General features: G+C 41.4%; 1 protein-coding gene across 8 annotated transcripts in view; it reads left to right on the top strand.

Annotated features, from left to right (window-relative positions):
* daam2 (dishevelled associated activator of morphogenesis 2) overlaps positions 1–19899 on the top strand; it is a 110729-nt gene that overhangs the window by 15054 nt on the left and 75776 nt on the right. The window contains exon 1 of one of the 8 annotated variants that reach the window (XM_086273712.1): positions 11835–12121. The exons of the other annotated variants lie outside the window; for them this stretch is intronic. The gene's annotated coding sequence lies outside the window, so the exon portion shown is untranslated. Of the gene's footprint in view, positions 1–11834; positions 12122–19899 lie in introns of those variants that run through there. 8 annotated transcript variants of the gene reach the window in all.

Here is a 19899-nt window from a genome sequence, read left to right as displayed (position 1 = left end):
TAATTACTCACTAGAGTAACTTGCTACACTACATTTGCATTACTCCACAACATAATATAACACTATAAAACTTAGGATACAGTCTCACACATGAAGACATGCTCAAGATTTTTTTTCTCCACACTTCACACCTGATGGCTCATCACTTCCTTTGTTACCTGTTGAAGGCCCTGGCTCTTAGCTGGGGTGAGCATACGCAGCTTTAACATCAATCTGGGTTCTTCAGTAGCTTTGTGTTTGCATGATGTCTTTGCACATGAGTTCTGGCTGGGCACAGTTTGCACTTTGTCGTCACTTTCTTTCCTGCAATAAAAATGACAGCAATATTTATATCTCCACTCTGCAAGAGTTGTGCAGCAGACTGCTCGAATACTCTCCTCCTTCCTGCACATGAACTGAATCAGGTGATTGTAGTGCAAGCTTGCAGGAAAAAAGGTGTGTTTGAATTTTTCTTTCTACTCACCCATATTGATGCAAGTAACAGCATAATTGCTTACTGTAATATGATTACTAAACTTTATACAGCAATGTGTTAAACTGCAAACTCTTTTGCAACTTGCAAAAGAAAGCTTTAGTGTAAAGTAGAGCTTGAAAGTTTTGGACTCTTAGAAATGCCCCTGTCAGATTTCTGGTAATTTATAAGAGAAAGAGTTCTTTTGTTTCAGTAGAATTTTGTTTGCTCCAATATAATTTTCCTACTGATAAATTCATATTAGTAAACACAACATGCTACTGAAAAATATGATTTATACTTGCTGAAAATGCTAATGGAACTGCATTAAAACCATAAAGTGACCCAAACGGCTGAGCGGTAGTGTTCATGAATGAACACACACACACATACACCCACCCTACCTGACGTGACCTTGCTTTCCTGACATTCTTTCCAAGATCTGGGGAAGAGGAAAGGTATCTGCTGATTGGAGGTTTGGCCCATGAAACAGAATGGATGGAAGAAGCCCTGCTGTGATTCATTTGCACACACAAACTGTCTTAGAGCGCCACTGACAAAGTATTAAAACAGGCGGTGAACATAAATCTGTCTGAATTCGTTTGGCTACTGGTCAGTGCTGTGCAGTACATTTCCCAGACTTGCCTTCTCTTCCTTTTAATCTTCATTAGAAGCAAACCTTCAGACATGATGGTGCATCGGTTATTTTTACTGTAGTGTATTCCTATCTGTGGTGTTCGACATTGCAAACACCTCTCTGGCTTGGGTTCCCTTTTTCACAATTGTCAAAACTCTTTAAGCTCCCCCGCAGAAAAGGCCTTCAAACAGGAAGCTGTTGACAGGTGAGGTCATTTAAATCACCCCCCCCCTTTTTTTTTTTCATTGACCTACTGCATCCTTCCTTTCATTACATTCACAACAATCAATGCTCATAATTATTGAAATGGCTCCTTTGGACTGTGTTTTGAAAGGTTACCGAGTTCTCTTATATCACACCCTGCATCGCAACTTGGGGTCTCAGTGCTCCACAGTGGCCACCGTAATAATGCCAGTTCTCACTGCACGTCCTGGTGCTGTGGAAAGAAAAAGAAAACTCAGACTCATTGTTCTGTGAAGGAAACTCAGATGCAAGGAGAGGAAAGGCTGCAGGGGAAGAAGTACTGACCCACATTTTTGCTACAGTGTGCAATGGGATTCGAGGCCCAACCTGACCATTTAACTTTGATAGCATGTAATCGGAACAATGTGTGTTGATTGTATGCCGCCGGAGCAGATTAACCCAGATTTGTAGTGCAGGGGTCAAGGGTTTAGTTTTTTTTTTGGGGTTTTTTCCCCAGTAGGTTTTCATCCCATGGGTGCCTGTGAGTCAGACACCTGTATATTGTGTGAGAGCTTCTCTTTACTTATAACTTGAACCCATATATCTGCAGTGATATACACTAAGGCATGAGTGAAGAAACATCTGCTTTGAATTTAAATAAATACAGTGACTTGGTGATGACTATAGTTTTTCAGTGTTGGTGGATGCTACATATGACTAAAGTGAGGATGGGCCTGACACTCAGGGAGCTTACATCTGCTGAACACTTCTGATTGTGTTAAACATTTCTGTAACTGAATGTATTTTACGTAACGGTGAAGGAAAAATACCCAAAAGAACGTGTCAAAACTGGAATAGTGCTTGCAGCATTGGTGGTGTATTGGAGAATCTGCCATCAATATCTGAGAGTGCATGTGTGTCCACTGCAAGGTCAGAGGTGCAGAGAGACCTTGGACTGCATGATTTCCTTTTGGTATCTCAGCATTAAGACCTGTCGTAGATGACACCCCGGCACCAGTTGCTAGGGATTGTTGGGAAAAACTGTATTTCCACACTGGTTGGTAAGTAGCTGTTGGGTGATGTTGGCAGTTGCTAGGAGAAACTGGACACAAAAAAGTGTCTGGTACTGCTCAGCAAAACTTGTAATTGGGTGACCTCAGAAATCTAAAAATCATTGTTTGCATGGAAGATGATGACTTGTGTGCAAGCACTCATTAAGTACTAAAGTAAAAGTTGTGCCCTTTGAAACATGTTGGTTGCACCAGTAAGGCCACTTGGAAAGTTATCAGACTTTTTGAAGTTATTAACATTTTGAAACAAATTATAAATTGTGAAAAGCTTGAAACAATTTGAACACTTGCCAAATGCAGTGCAGAGAATTTGGACATTCAAGTTGTCCTTGATACAGCATATGGCTTCAAAAAGCTGGTAAGATAGTGTAAACATTGAAACATGAACGTTCTATCCCAACCAACTTTAACATGAAAATAGCTGGTTGTAGGCTTGTAATTCCAACATGGATTAAAAGGGTTTGCGAGGTGATCCATCAAGCATGTATTTAGAATCATCCTGATCCCTTTATCTGGGATTTACACCAAATAAAAGTCCCTGGTGACGATTTGTTGTTGAACATACAGGGGAAACAATATAGTTTACAAAAAAATTAAACGCTAAAGCCATCATATATTTGTTCTGTCGAACATGGAACCTGTTAGAATAGAAGAACTGCCTCTATTGAAATGTATGAAAGGACTGCATATTCTTCAGAGTGAACGTGGCCTCATTTTTTTTTTTTCAAGTAAAAGGAATGAATTTAATCACTGGAAAGTCCTAATCAGCGTCTATGTGTAGAGTGGGCAGATTACAGCTGATGAGCATTGTAGAGAAAGACTTGTTTGTTAGCTTGATTTCATAAGCATGGCGGGTGTTTGGGTGTGTGTTTGTGTACACTTTTAGCTGCAGAACATAAAGCACGCAGCGCTCGATGGTAAGCATGTGTTACTGAGTGACCAGATGGATTTCATGGGCACATGGGGCCGTGCGTGCGTCTTCTGCTACAGGAGCTACCCCGGGCTCAGCTGGCTTTAATCAACACAATCATTTAGCCCTCGTGCGGGCAGTCGGTGCATACTGGAGCCCCTCAGCAACACTCCCTTTCACCACTGCTCTCTCAACATCCCTCAGCACCACATGGTGTGATAGCATATATATTTACATTGTCTCTCTTGTGCACACAGCAGTAACAAGATACACATGCGCGATTCTACACTCATTCTCACTCTGTTCATTCACTCAATCCAAACACCTACACGGCTTGTAGACTATACTCAGCTTCAGGGATAATCAGAGGTTATTATAACTTTAAGAAATCACTTATAATTTCTGCATGTTATAACCATTTAGGAAAAAATGCTGAATTATTATGAAGTTAGAGTAAAAGTGAGTGCATCCTGTAAGACAAGTAAAGCCATAATATTATTGCTATTATACTCCTAAAGCTTGCACACATACCACATTATGTGACCGCACACTATTAAGATGTGTCCATAATTTAGTTATTATGCTGCTACGCCTTATTAACTCCTGACCATAAGTTATTGATCCTGTAATTTTTTCCACCCACCAGATGATAGTCGTGATGCACCAAGATCAAATGTCGGTGTCTCAGGATAACTAATAATAATTAATATTGATGTGTAATAAACAATTTTGGATTGCTGTTTCCTATTTAATGGGCTATTTGGGATTTTTGTGGTTGAACACTGATTTGGATGTTGAATACTGGCTGGAGTTTTGAAGCTTCAGTATGTTGCTCAATCAGGCTTAATAGTAGACTCAGTGATTCATTACTACAGAAACAAATGACTAATTCAACTGTTTATAGGTTTCAGCTTGTACCAGATTGAATTTGAATGTTTTAGGCTGTAGTGAGAGGGTATGTAGGGTGAGAAGTTTATTCTGCAGCCACAATATGTCTTTGTCCGCTGTGACATAGATGGGAAATAGAATGGATTTTTAAATTAAGATTGGGTTCCTATCATTTTAGCCTGGGTGTAATCTCCTCTCACTTGTTTGTATATGTCTCATAGCTTCCTGCGGACAGGGCTGAGTGTTGCTTATCAGCCGAAGCACCAGGACAGTCCCGACCCAGCCCTGAATGTATGCATCTTAAGGATGCTTTGCCTCGGTATCTAAACCGCTAAAGGATGTAACCCACTGGACAACAGTGTAATCCATGTGACCGTACGCTGCAGGATAACTTTTACGGCGCCCCCTCTCAGCTGGGGGACAGGATGTTGCAAAGGAAGAGCTGCTTGATTTAGCGGGGGAAGTAAATCAGTGTTACAACATGTTCGACCCTTCCCACCATATAAGAGGCAGCTGGACAAGGAGAGTCACTGTGTGGTTGGATGGAGCACGAGGCACGTGTGGTTCACTGACGCTATATAGTTCTCCACATAGATCTGTTGGATGCTTGTGGAGAAAAATCCTTAAAATCTGGTCCGTGCTTGCTAACTTTTATCCTCATCTGCCCATGAATGTGTTGACAGGTGTTCTGCTGCCTCTTAAATTTGCTGTTGCTTCTTGTTTTCTGAAACATTAAGACGTGATAACCACTGTTATTTGTGTTGGAATGAACAGTGGCTCAGAACAGACTGTTCTAACTTACTGTAGTGATAAACAGGAAGTGTTTGTTATTACTCTCTTATCCCGGGAGAGCTCGGAAGATGGTTTCACTGTGGTATAGTGCAACACCCAGCTGGGGCGTCATTCCAAGCATTACATTAAGCAAGACTGAGAGAAAAAGTTTTAAAAATGTCATTTATTCTCAGCTGCGGATCTCGCCGTAAACTGTAGCTTTGTTGGAGCCGTCGTGGCGAGCCCAGACCAAAGGCTTTGAGAGTAAAATTGGTGGGCTATTTTTAGGCAACCCACTTCCTCTGGTTTGTGATTAAAATCTTTAGAGAGAGGATGCTTGCTTGGTCACTTTGGCTTCAAAGTTTTGGTCAGTTGTTGCTTTTGCTGTCACAGCATGATGCAAGTACATAATTACAGCGGTATTTGATTTATGTGTGCACCAATCATTGCATCTCCTTGGGCACAACCTATCATTAGCTAATTAAAACATGGGAGCATGCTTTCTGTTTGTTTGAAGCGCTAACGTGATCACTGCACTGTCCAATGCAACGTGACCTTGGCTGATCAGACAGCACTGTCTGTGACCAGTGCTGCCAGTGGGTTCAAAGAGTTTCCCAGCCTTAACTAGAGGTGAAGGGTCAAGGAAAAAGGGTATGAGGCCTTGGATGCAGACGCGCACCTGTTCACATGGGGCCTCTGTTAGCGGAACAGATGACTCCCAGATGTTTTTATCTAGACACTATGACAGTCGTGACCATGTATGTCTGTGGGGTCAACCCCTTAAACTGCGCTGTTTAGAATTGGACTTATGGTTACATTCACATAACTCTGACATTCACCGCCGTACATGGGCCTGTGTTTGAAGGGTGTAAAAGCCTTGATTTATGTTGCTTTGAATGGATACTAAGAAGTGACATTAAGGCACCTGGAACAGCTCAGGTGAAGGTGAAGTTTTGGGTTCAGTGAGTGGTCAGATTTGTGCTTTTTTATTTTTATTTTTTATGAATGGCAGGATAAGGAATTTTGATAAATTGTAATGTCATACAGCCACAGGAGGAGAGCCCCATGTTGCCAATATAACAGCAAGAGGAATATATCAAATTTGATTTTAAATGGAAGCATCTGGAAAAAGAGCAAAGGCCTTTCTTGTCTTCTTTTGTCATTATTTTTTACTGACAGCCTCTATTCTCACTTTTACAGTTTACACACCTGGACTCATTTTGGCAAAAAAGAGCTGTGAGAAGTGAAGCCGCCTTAAAAGCATGACCTTTTATACATCTTTGTATTTTCCATCTCATATTTCTAAAATTGAAGAGATTTGCTTGTACTGCTATAGACTCGTATAAGCTGATGTTTGGCACCAAATACTTTAAAAAGATTTTAAAAGAAGCAGAAGAAGATGGCAAAACCCCCCAAAAAATAATACTATAAGCAAGTTGCTTAGATGGACTGTACATCTTTCCAGGTAAGAGAGGGGGTAGAAGTTTTTTCTGATTTCTGCTAACATATACTTGAAATATAGTCACATAAAAGCACATTGGGGTTAGCAGATGTGTTTTTTAAACTAAATCTTTCCGTAGTGAACTGTATTTCACTCATACAGTGTGTGTTACTCAGAGACTTCCAATGTTAACTTGGAAACTTTGCAAGCTTGTTATATAAAGATGTCATAAGATGTGCGACTTATTGCAATATCTGATAAATGCCTTCAGCAGTCTTCAGGCTATTGATTGTAGCGTGAAACCAATCATTTGCTTTTGGGGGGGACAAAGTGTTGCTTGCACACTGACGTCAGTGTGAGAGTGGCTATTGCCAGAAATTCACAAATGGTTTGCAAATAGATGTCTCCCATGTTGTTTACCCAAACTTCAATATCTAAAGTCTTGGTCACACCTAGAAACGAGTTTTCAACACCAGATGGTAAGGGGGGGAAAGTGCATTTGCAGAGAGGTTGGTAAGTGGTTGCTGGAAGTTGCAAAAATTATAGACTGCCAGGGGGTAACTGGCTGGTCTCAATCTGTGAGACTGGGGCTTAACATCCTGCCCATCTTAGGAATTGGATAAAGTAGAAATAGCAAGGCTAATGATCTCCCTACTCAAAAAGTGCATCCATCTGGTAATCAGCATGTCCATGGCTCCAAGAATTCTACTTCTCCTCTGGTCCAGTTAGCAGTGTCCTTTCTATCCTTGGTTAGTTTGAGTTAAATTTGAGACAGCACAAATAGAATTATACAAACAAAATAATAATTAAAAATGAAAAAAGGAAAAAAACATTAAATGCAAAAAGTGAATTAACCTACCAGCTTAAATTCTCATATTTCCAGAGTAAACAGCTGAAATTGTTAACCAGTCAAGAAGAAGAAACGCGCCATTGGCGCATTTCATTATGGTTACACTATGACATAATTTAGAAGTTATTCAAAGTCCAATAGCGACGGCCTTCATGCCCAGAGATCAAGGTATTACATCACTGGTTAACATGATGAAGCTGTCATGAGTCAGTCAGTGGAAAGCTAGACCATTGTCTAAACATGACAGCACGTAGCTGGCACATATCCAAGCAGACACTAGAGCCACTGTGGAAGCAGGCAGTTGGTTGACCTTTGACCCTGCCCAGTCTGCCTTTTAAACAAAAGAGCCATTCAGATACAGACTGCTTTTGCAGAACACAAAGGGGGGGGGGAAAAGCACTTGGTACAAATGAGAGGTAATTGTGTTGAAAAGCGTGTTTACTCTCATTTGAAGTTGGTAAAAGCAGGTGGATTGTCAAACATTTGTGATGGAAAGCCACAAAGAGTCGAGCTAGAAGAAGAAAGCATGAATTCATGCAACAGGGATATAAATAATAAGAGCAGGAAGAAATGTCACCATAAAAACAAAGTGACTTAAGTTAGATTTATGGTTGACTGCTTTGCTGTGATTAGGTTGCTTTTGTGCAGAGGCTTTTGAAAGATGGATAGTATACCGTTCCCCTGCTTCATGATTTATAGCTAACATACAATTACACCATGTATAAAAATGTGCACTCATATTTATGCTGTCAAGAGTTCAGGGTTTTGAACAGCAGAAGTATTTTCTCAGGGGCAATTTATTTCTGCGTGGGTGTGAAAGAAAGTGCAAAGTGCTGTCACAAGGAATTCCTCGCCTAAACAAAATACAGTTAAATGAGAGCTGCCTGGTCTAAAGAAGCCCTAAATAATACATTAAGGAACAACACATCGTAAAGCATGACCGTTTGCCATGTTAGCTCTGGCAGCTGCTGGCTTGGAGCGCTGCACCAGCCACTTCTCTTCAGTGACAACCCTGGAAAGAGTCCTCCTGATGCCAATATCTGTAATTTCAAATGCCTCTTTACAGGCTTTTCTCTGGCTGTTATCAGGTTTGACTGCTGCTGCACGTTAGAGGGGTCTGCAGGAGAAAGTGTGGTTTATGAGCCTGGAGGAGACCACCTTGGGTGACCCACTTCTTCTCATCCAATATTCCATTCACCTTTCGTCCAGCGTAACACCAAGTGCCAAGTTCCCTTTTTTTCTTTCTGACTAAATTTAGCACTTGTTGGCCAGGCTGTGACTGTTTCTGTAATATGATGGTGAATTCTTTCTTAAAATATTACTTCATGAATGCTCCATATAGCGGGCACAGAAGGGTTTAGACCAATGATTTTAATTGTTAGACAGACTTTTGACAAATGATTTGAACTAATCTGTTCCTTTTTTGAATCAACCTTCACTCATTTCAATCTCTATAAATTCCTCAGTATGCAAATTTCTTCATTTCCTTTAGTTATAATTATCTTGAATGAGCTAAAATCTCATTTTTAATTCAGTTGATTTCCTTCAGTACTTGAGATAATTTGTCCATTAGCTCCTGGTCATGCATTACCACTCCCTGGGGTACTCCTAATCGGGAATCACTGATTTGGAAAGCAGCTCAGGAAGTTTCGCCCAACTGACTGACAAGTGACAGGCAGATTTTAGGGGTAGCTGTGTGTCTTTTGGCAGCACACAGCTCAGCGGAGGAGAAAGCTCCCCGCCTCTCTCTTTGCAGCTGGTTTATCAGTCATGACATTTGCCATTCACTGTGGGTAAAGCCTAACCCTGCTTGAGTTGATATGAATATCCCAGGGTGAGGTTTACTGAAGCCAAGTTAGTAGAAGCTATGATCTGGAGTCATTTGTAAATGTGGAGGTACACATGAGTGTCTAAGCTCCTCTTTTCTTTCTTCCTGTAACATGTGTGCTATTCAGGGGTAATGAAAATCAGAAAACCCTCAAAGAAAAGGAGAACAGATGGAATAGAGAGCTTGTTGGATCTTTCACCCTCTCTCTTTTTTAGAGACCATGATTTTTATCACATGCATGCCAGGCCCATTCCATTTGCGTCAATTATCAGGCTGTGATGGATGATACAAGGGTTACTGGTACACTCAGCAATACTGGAGCCTGTGCTTACCCCAAATAACCCCGGAGGAATAGGCTATCTTCCCTCATTTTGGTGATGGAGAAGTTACCCTCTAGAGAGAGAGAGAGCGAAAGAGAGAGACGGAATGGAGAAGTGATGCAAACTAATGTCACTTTGACACTAGTGAACATCATGGAAACAAGCTGGTTCTGGCGCTCAGCTGGGTTAATGGATGTGTCCCCAGGGCTTCTTCAGGAATGCACCCAAGCATTACCGCCAGCAATTTGGTGTCATCTGTCTTCTGTCCCTAGAGAAAGATGATAAATGTTATTGTGACTGCCCCTTTCTCCACTCTTTAGCATATCAGTGGCTCCAGTTTGAGTGTGTGAATGTCTAAACAATAGTTTCAGTGGGTGGTGGTTCTGTCACAGAGAGTATAATAAACATAATAAATGAATCTAAATAAATATAAAAGTATAATACCAAAAGTATAAAAAGAAAATGTGCTGGATTTTAAATGTGCTGATTGCCAAAAATGTATCTAAGGGTTCAGTCCTGTAGGCCTAGAGACAGGATGGCGAACCCTTTGCAACCACAGGTCGCAAGGGAATAGACAAATGGTTGCTGACTATACAAAAGAACTCCTTTTGATTGCTTTGGTCTCTAGATACAACCGACATATTTCAAACTATGTTTGACTACAGCAATCTGCTAGTGACCAAAGCAATGACAAGGAGGTTTTAGTGCAGCACCATATACCTCTTTTCAACCATTTTCACATAGTAATTGCCAGCAACCACTAGGCAACTGGTTGGAGGTGTAATGGATACATTACACCTCTCCCGATTGACCTGTGGTTGCCGGGGGTTGCTGACTGGTCTCTAGGCCAGCCCTTTATCACTAAATCTAAATATGTGATTTTTTTTTTTTTTTTCTAAATCAAACAATGAAAAAATAGATTGGGGGGAAAAGTATTTGGTATACTCTAATGGCCCCCAAGTAACAGTCCTTGTTTAGAATGTGGTCACTTGCTCTCATTTACAGTATATGCATGCATTTATACTGAAGTCAATATTAGAGACAAGCCAATACTTTTTCCAACTTGGTCAGCAGACAGGCAGTCCCATGAAAGATAAGACGACGGCATATGACCTCAGTCTGCATGACCCATGCCTTTAAAGTTACATCAATAGTATTGATGAGTCAGTTGTGGTCAGGAAGCTGTCGATGTCTAAAGATCACGATTGACATGTCAATGTTTTTTCAGACATATTGATCACTTTAGAATGCTCATACTCAGACTTGTCAGTGATGATGAAGCATACCATACTTTATCATATAATTATCTCTACAAGCGATGATAGTTTACTAAATGGATATTATGCTGCATACAATACAGATGTTTTGTTGAGGTAAATTTTCCAGTTAGCTGTAGTGCTTCTAAATGTAATGTTAGATGTAATATTATTTTATTTATTTATTTTTTTTGCAATTAGAAGAGTGGCCCCCTGCTGATAAATTAATGAAACTTGGATTTTTGTGGTCTTTGACTTTATTTTCTGGTGTTAATCTGGTGCTAGAAGCATTGGAAGCACAGTTGGTGATGGGAAAGGGCGGGGCGGGGGGGCCATAAACTCTGATAAACTGCTGCATAGGTGTTTTATTTTGTCTGGCTGAAGGTTTGGGTGTAAGGAGGGGTGGAGATGAAGAGATGATGGTTTCTGTCTTTCACAGGAAGTCTCCGGTGTCTTGAAGTTTTTGTTCGCACTCTCTTGCCACTTATGTTATCACAAGTAACATACTTGAACTCCAATTCTCTGAACCCTCTGTGGTGTGGCCCTCCAGCTGATTTCCTCCCCACCCTTCAGCTCCTTTCCACCCTTCCACACATTACATTTGGCTGAGCTTATACTGCGAACTTGACCAAGCCAAGAGATCTTTGTGTATCAAGGTTTCTGACTCACCTTTTTCTCAATGAACACTGATGACTAAATCACAGGGAAATCCTTTTCCTGTCTGTGTCAAAGGGGTAATTCCTAATGGACAACGCCATATTTGGCACATCAGTTTATGGGCGTGTGTGCTTTTATGCATGTGTTAAAGATGAGAGGACGGGGCAGGAAAGAGGTTTCCTTTGGGTACTGTGTGTGATATCCCTACATCGACTGCTCATTTAGACCTAAATGTGTTGGGTGGAGTTGGAATTGTGGACAGGCATAGGAAGCACAGGCCGTTGAGGGTCATTTCCTTTTAGCTTCCCCTCTCCCATGGCCTCTCATAACAGACACGCACAGATACTATAGTATAAGGTAAATGCATGTATGGTATATTCACTGAAAATCCATAACATTTTAGCTGACATCCACATGGATGCTGTCATATGCTGGAGCTGGAATCCAGAAGGGGAGGGGAAGGTAGATTAGTAATCCAAAGACAGAGAGACTGTGAGAGAGCGAGAGAGACAGAGCAGGAGAGGGAGGGGAGAGAGAGAGAGAGAGAGAGAGAGAGCGGGGACAATGTCAACAGCTCAGCTCCCAGCACAGTCAGCTGAAATCTAGAGCTCAGCTCAGAAGCTCAGAGAGGTGAAGCAGACGAAACTAAACGGCGTCTGTCAAACTCTGCAAACCCATGGAATTTGGTCATGAAGCTCCAAAAAGCAAAAACGGTTGCGTAGAAGCAGAAGATGCGGGATTGCTTTAAATTTTTCTTCTAACTTTTTTTTTCTTTTGTGGAGTGCTTTTTTTTTTTTTTCATTTGCTAGTGAGGCAACACAGAGACGGTTCATCTCTTAGTGCAACCGGTCTGAAGTGGGTAAGTAGGCGATACTTGATCTGGATACTGATACTCTTAACCCTTCCCGGTCATTGTGAGTATTAGCTATTCGGTAGTCTTGTTCACCCATGACAGGCTACAGATGCTCATGCTGCTTAGTCCAGGCAGGAAAATTTGAAGATTTCTGCAGGCAATAAAATAAACATCAGGTAGGAGTGCTCATAGAGAGGAAGGGGAAAAAAGACCTGGTGGGCAACAAGGGCTGCTGTTCCCCTGTGATAAAGTTTCCACATTTTGTGCTGTTGTGATTGGAGGGAAGGGCAGTATTTTACAATCGTTTTTCACTACAGTGGCTTTATAGCTCATAAACAGGAGCAAAAGTTGGGTTGTGAAATGAATGTGGTCTTGATGTTTGGGCTCGTTCTCCAACGGTGCTGACAGGACATCTTGCTGTGTACCCACATGTGTGCTGTTGCACTGTGTAAGAAACAGTTTTGGCTTAATAGTGATGCTTTTGGGTTCAGTTTGACATGAGATTCTAGAAGTTTTGGGAGTTTCATGATTTCATGGATGATCGGAGGCTCAGTGTTATTGCTGCTGCTGCAGATGTGAGTTGGAAGACATCAACATTTAGTTTCAACCAAATCACATTACAAGATGTCTAATGCACATTTCAGGGGAATTGTTCACATTTAAAAGACTGAAGGGTGATGGGATAGTATCATATGTAAAATGGATGCTATTTTGGGACCTAGATGATGAGTGATCACACATCTTCATCAATCACACAGTCATCTTCCATTCCATATTCCTCCCATGCAACCCATTATAGACACTGGGGGCTGAGTATGTATGGAAGACAGTTCTTTTTAACTGACAGTCCTTTCAAAGCTTCCTTAAGGGATGCCAGTACATGGCTACATGGCCCCTCAGAGCGGTGAAAATACCCAGCTTTACTCTTTTGGCTCGTCTGTCAGCTGTAAATCCTTTGCATGCTTTGAAAGCATGGTCATGTGAGTTCATTCACCAGCCGTCCAAATTTCCAACTAAGAAATTGATTAGGGATCCTTTCTTAGTCTCTTAACATCCCTCAAGGTTAAGGTTAGGACTAGGCATAGGCGTGGGATTTGGTGAAGGTTTACCCCTTTTTAAAAAAAAAAAAAGAATTTTCATAGAAAACTCAAAATGAAAACCTTGCAAGAAACAACTTGTCCCAGAACATGTAAGATGTCATTTGAAACCGGCTGTTTGGCATGTGGCTAAAACAAACTTGACCCTAACCTTAGATGGATTGTTGGTGACATGATGGACGTAAAGGGGGTTAGGGTTTACTGAGGCATAAGTTTTATTTATGGAAAATCTTCCAACTAGATAATATAGCATTTTAGAGTGATGTTTTCTTTTCTGGAGACTTTTATACAGCTAATGCAGCAGTAAAAGCAATATGAAAAAACATGAGACACATGTTATTTCGGTAACACTCATGTAATTCATCCCTTTTGGTGTTTTGCATTTTAAGGTCACTGAACCAGAGGCAAAACTCATTTATATAGTCAAAGGGCCGTGTGTGTTTTTCTTTGATGTCTTTTTGCAGTGTGAACAAGATAGTATTTATTTCCACCACATTAAAAGCTTACTCTGCAGTCTGCTGGAAGACCTCCTACATCCATGTGCGCTGGGGGGCAAACAGAGCGACAGTACTAAAAGATTCAGCGTGCCGGGAGAGCATTAACGAAAGTGTACATATACACCCTCTGCTGCCGTCAGCGCTCTCGGGGCTTTTCATATTTTATCGACCATTACGGATGCATGAACTGCTCTCTCAGGCTTAGAGGGAGTGTGAGGGGGAGTTATTAAGCAAGGGTTGGCCTTTTATCGCTTCAGCCCTGCTGCTGACTGGCAGCTCAATGGCCTGCTCATTAGGATAGGGACAGAGAGAAAAAAGAGATGAGCTCTGTAAAGTTGCTTGGACGTCAACTATCTGATCTTTTGGCCAGGATCATCTTCATGTTGCGTTCACATTAGAGTAGTTACAGTGTCTAGAGGGCAGAACCCTGGAAGATTTTTAGGAAAAATGCTGCTGGTCCTCTCTCCCCTTCACTGGAAGTCCCCACACAGTGTGTGTCAAATGCTGCTATTGTATTTGTGCCAGTGACACACTTTCTGGGGCTTATGATGTGTAAGCATATCTCCTCTTTACAGTGCTTCAGTTCAGTACAGTATTACCGCAGGCTATTTTAAAAAGTGCTCGTCACTTTGGAGAGCTGTTCCTGTCTTCTTTGCTATAACTGTCTCGGCGGAGCATTCCAGACATTACCCAGAAGCCCTATGTCCTCTATGCTGCAGCTGTTGACCTCTCACCCAGGCAAGATTAGTAGCCATTCACATTGTAGTGCAAAGCATGAGAAGTCAGATCATTGCAAGGTGACAAAGGCACATCTACTTAATCGGAGAGCGCAGTTGTGAGCTGTAACATGTATGAAAACAAACTGGTTCAAGAGAACAATCTCTCTCAGTTTTACTGATGGAAATCGCTCATCCTCTCAAGAAGACAAGACTGCAGGGTGTTTGAGGAGCACAGTCTCTGAGAATTTCTGCATCTTTTCCCTCTTGAGAGTCATGGTAACTAGCTCTAAGATTTTACTAGTGCCAACTTTGTTCCCACTTATAATAACACGTCTTTAGCTAGACTGGGAGCTCGTGACTCTGGAACGTTCCTCCCAGATGAAATCAGAAAGCGATTTGACACGGCAGGATGGCGTTTTGGAGTTTGAAGGGAAGGGATGCCAAGTATTGGATTTCATTCTGAGCCCTGTTAATATGTGGGAATGTCAAGGACTTTGGAATGTGGCGTGGCTGACTTTCTTCTCATTCCCAGTATTAATAGCATAGATATCCCAGTGATCCGGTCTATTTGACGAGCAGAGATGTGCCCATTGGCTTTTTGTAGAAATGGGTCAACAGCATGGCTGTATTTTCTATTGCTGGCCTCTGTGCTTGATAGAACCTTCACCCGGAGCCAACATTAACATCTGCATTGTTTGAGTCTCACAAAACAACTGGCAGACTGATTTTTCCTTGTGCAACGTGGATGTCTTGCAGAATACAGTTACTAATCAGGGTTGAGCGACTGGATAAATGTATCTATGAATGTGTCAGTGCATTGCTGTTTTTATTTTTTTCCTTGATATTTTTCCATTAATTTTTATCATTTTTTGGTTTTGTCTTCCTGAGGGTGGGAAAAAGCAAACTGTAAAAATGTCTTTGAAAAGGATGCACTCTTCCAGTATATACGTTTGTGGTGCTAAACTAAAGTGTTGCAATTCTAGTACAGAACACCCAACAGTAAAAAAAAGACAGGACTTTTGGGTTACCTGATGTACCTGATGTAGTTTTGCATCTTTGTTGACATGGTTGATCATTTTGTAAGTGCTGTCCTTTTGGTATTAAACACTGAGCGGAAAAAGTCTTTTACTCTACCAAATCTCCAAAATGTGCAGACAGGCTTTCAAAGTCATGTTAATCCCTTGTTAACGTGGCCCAAGATGTCTGTTGCTGGATGGCTTCTTATTTCAGCTTTTTTTTTTCTTTTTTCTTTTTCATGTAACCCGTGTCTGTGGTTCGTGGCTTCTGTGAAGGGGTTTACCATGTTTCTAATAATTTGCTTCAAACTGGAACTGTACATGGTTGGGTACTTAAAGGGTGCCCTGCACTGCTCTATGGAGCTGCTAGATTTGTTTTGGTTAAAGCAACAATTTAAAAGCACACTTGTAACAACCCCCTGGCAATTTATGTGGCCTGCACTGTTATAAATGTTCCTTGCATCAGGAAATTGCATTTTTTTTAATGAATCAGACTAAATGAAATGGCTATTAATGACATCCCTGGAGGATTGGAAAAATCTCCTACCCCCTCCCCTTTTTCCAGTGGTTGAGTTGAGGCATTTCCGCTTAATGGGTGAGATGGGTTACTGTGCCTCATGGCCTTGTTAAAACCAACTATGCTTATATGTTTGTTTTCAATGAGGCTAGAAGCTAATAGGACCTCTGAGAGAAAGAGATTAAAATTTACAATGTGATGGACTGATTGATCGGTAAAATGGCACAATGAGGACACCATGGGAAAGTCTGACGATTCTATTGTCTAGAATAACCAATTAACAGCATCCGAGTCCTCAGTTGACATATAGATGTAAAACGTAGGCTGCTCTAAGATGGTCTGTCAAGTTCATACACATAACCAGTAAAGACTCTATAACCATGGGCCAAATCCATATAATTACCCCATCCTTGCATTGGCTGTCTGACAGAGCTGTTTGTAAACAAAATAAAATGAAAAATGTCTCTGTCTAAATTTGATTGCTTTTGCCTTGGAGACAGTCTGGAAATATTTAAGCAACACTATTAACCACAAACCATTAAAGTAATTAATAATAATTGTGGTTGTGGGCAGTTTAAGTGGAGGTACTTTATTTTCTTGGGGGGGGGGGGGTTACTGTATGGAAGCTACTTAAAAATGCCTGCTTTGTGTTATTCTGTGTTGTTCCATCTTTGTTAGTTTGTTGCGTCCATTGTGAGAAATGTGAGGGCGGCCATGAAATTCTTTGTACTTGTGGGTCATGTGTTTCAGAAGTGTTAATTCGCTACGAATTTTCCCAGTGAGTCAGTCTTGAGCCACACTACAGTCATGTGAGAAACGAAGTCTTTTGAGGCAGTGGGCCAAAAATGACCAAAGTGGAGATGTTTGGTCATAATGCAAACATCACAACACAGCACATCATACTAGCTGTCAAGCACAGTGGTGGAAGGTTGACAGTTTGGGCTTGTTGTGCAGACACAGGAAATGTTCATCTTGCATTCATTGACTTGATCATGCATTCTACTGAATACCAAAGTATTCTAGAGTCAAATTTGAGGCAATCTGTTTGACAGCTAAAGCTTTGTTGAAATTGGGTCATGCAAAAAGACAATGATCCCAAACACAAATACAGCAGAAAAGAAATAATAAAGCAGAGTAATTGATAAATAAATGAATCAAGGTCTTGCAGTAGATTCCAGAAATTCCAGATCTGTCCAGTTCAAATGCTGTGGCAGGACCTTAAGAGAGCTATGCATAAACAAATGTGTGCAAACCTCAGTGATTGCTGCTTAAGGTGGGTCTACATGCCACTGAATCATGGGGTTGTAGTTCACTTTTTACATAACTGCATAGAATCCTTTCTTTTTCACACGACTGTATGTCCTGGCTGAAGACACAACATCTTTGAATCAGTCATCAGCTGTCTTGCAGCTTCCCTTATCTGATCGCAGGACAGAAAGGAAGTGACTAAAAAGAGGACTTAGCAAAGAAATCAAGAAGGTTGTGAAGGAATTAGTTAAATTAGTAGGGGGTGAAGGGAAGGGTGGGTTTCCTATCTTCCGATTCTGAAGTCCTTTCCTGAAAGATGCACGTAGGCCTACCAGCACAGACAACCCTAATCTGTAATGACCTTAAACTCTTGATGGCCATGTGTAGATCAAGGCTTGACTGTAACATTGTAGAGTCCATGAATCTGGCTTCAGTATTGTGTGAGTGAAAATATAGGAAGACTGTGTTGTCATCAAAAGTCACTCTTTATTTCCCTGTGCTCTCTGATAGTCAGATTGGACTTCACTTTATACAAAGCCAGAATTTATTTTATGTTTTTTTTTAAAAAGGAAAAAGGTGGTCAAAAGGTGACCAAAATCATGGACTTCCTGCTAAGTTCTGAAAATATCCAACTGTGAATTAAATCAGCTGGTGGGTGTACTCTGTTGTTGGTTTCAGAATAAACTAGTCATTCTGTTGCTTCTAGCTTTCTCTCTGAGTGAATCTTTTCTGTAGCCAAAAATACAGCACAATCTCCATCTTTAAATTCCATGGTGGTATGTCTTTGGTTATCTCTGTCAGGTGACTTCTTCAGAGCCCAAAACATGCTAATTAAGGACAACCGTCCTAATAGAAAAGGCCATTAATACTGGACAGGGAGAGCATGGTGTCATAGCTAAAAATAACTGTCCCCTTGAAGATCAGATGCACATTCACTTGCAGTGTTCTGACGGAGACTGCGCTAACCTACCCCATTGGGCCCCAGCAGAATTGTTCCAACCAAATCTGACCCATTGTCCAGGTCCACATGAGAAAGCCACTCGGTGTACAGACTCTCATGAAAGCGCTGTTGGCCTTCCAACATGAAATCCCTCGCAGAATGTGTGCTTTCAGAACAAGCACAGGAATGCAGCGCATGCAAATGTGCCGTGAAATAATGGCAGCTCCTCCGCTGTCAGCTCTGGTCATTTGTCAACTGAGGCTCTGCTAACCATGGAGCTCTAAACTGGATTTAGATGGGTGATGTCATGCTTCGGGAATGCATGTCACAATGTGTGTGGTGTACTGTGTATTTCTAATTTACAGTTTACGTTATTTAGATCACCAGTGGATCCTGTCTGTTATTCAAGCCAGTTGTTTCAGATTAATCATTATTTATTTCTATAATCTGACCACCCATGGTGCTAAACTGCCTGTAATTGAGGAAGTGATGCATTAATAAGATGACTTTAATCTCTGTTGGCAGAAAGAACAAACTTACATTTACATGTTTGCATGTATGTCTCTTGTAATGGGGGCGGGGGGGGGCGGGGGGGGGGGGGGGGGGGGTTCTTGCTTATATGTCACTGTTAAGTAAATGATTACAGCATAACCCCTCACTCTAACAGAATAAGATGTATGTGGTGTACATGCCCTCCCCGGGGCAGGAGCATGGGCCGTGGGTGGGCCACATCCTTGAGAAAGTGAATTTTCAGTGTCCCAGGTGATTTGGTTTGCAGCCAGTGGTTTTAGTGTGGGGAGAAAGGAATCAAAGGACAAACAGGCAGACGGTAAAAGGGGTTAGCAGGGCATGCTGCACAGGGCATGTCTGGGGCAACAACAGCCAAGGCTTAATTGTCTTCAGCGGCTGGGGTGAATCGCTACTTCCTGTTAAATTAATCAACACGAATAGTTCACATCCATATACAAGGACAGATGCAAGTTTTATGTATGAAAATATGACTACCAACAAATATGGAGACATGCAGCCAGGACAAGATTTCTGTTGCATTATCACACTTTGTGCTTGCACGTTCAGTTGACTTTTGTCAAACATTTGCTCTTCATTGTCATGAAATCCAGTGTAAGCATTTCTTAATTTCTGTTTATCTAGCCAAGTCTTTTCTTTTTTTAGAAAGATGGAATTTTTGGATTTTCTATGTTCAGCCGTCCCATTTGGTGATTGTTCTTGGAGCTAACCTCAAGTGGTTTCTTTCTTTACTATGATAAGTAATCAAGATGAGGTTGATTGAGCCATGTTTACTACCTCCCAGTAGATGATGCATGTCATTTCCAACACCAATTGGGAAACTCTATAATTAAAATTGTAATTAGAGTGCCACTGGAATTGAATTGAATCATGGCTGTTCCTCAGCATTTATTGGTGTCACTACATCAAGTAGGACATAAAGTGAAAAAAACCCCAACCTAATCCCACCTTTGCCATCTCTGTCCCTGCAGCTTGCTTCAACAATGCCACTTTTTCAGTCAATGGTTCATCTTGTTCCTGTCTGTGCCAGCGTGGCACTGCTCTCCCATCCCTGGTACTGGCTTACATAAGCCCGCCTCCTGCATGGCCCAGCACCCCAAAGGAATGGTCCTCATTTGTGGGACCCAGAAACAATATGTGTGCAGCATAAATGTGCACCACACTCTTCCCTCTGATCTTTTATTCATTGCCTCTGTAAAACATAGTCAATGGCCTATCCTGC

This window comes from Aulonocara sp. 'chitande type north' Nkhata Bay, linkage group LG19 (genome assembly GCF_057382095.1).
Source record: "Aulonocara sp. 'chitande type north' Nkhata Bay isolate Kocher_YH1m ecotype deep benthic linkage group LG19, A_spYH_male_GT1.1, whole genome shotgun sequence".
NCBI lineage: Eukaryota > Metazoa > Chordata > Actinopteri > Cichliformes > Cichlidae > Aulonocara > Aulonocara sp. 'chitande type north' Nkhata Bay.
The sequence above is the reverse complement of the archived record's forward strand: the minus strand, read 5'-3'. Positions and strand labels throughout refer to the sequence as shown.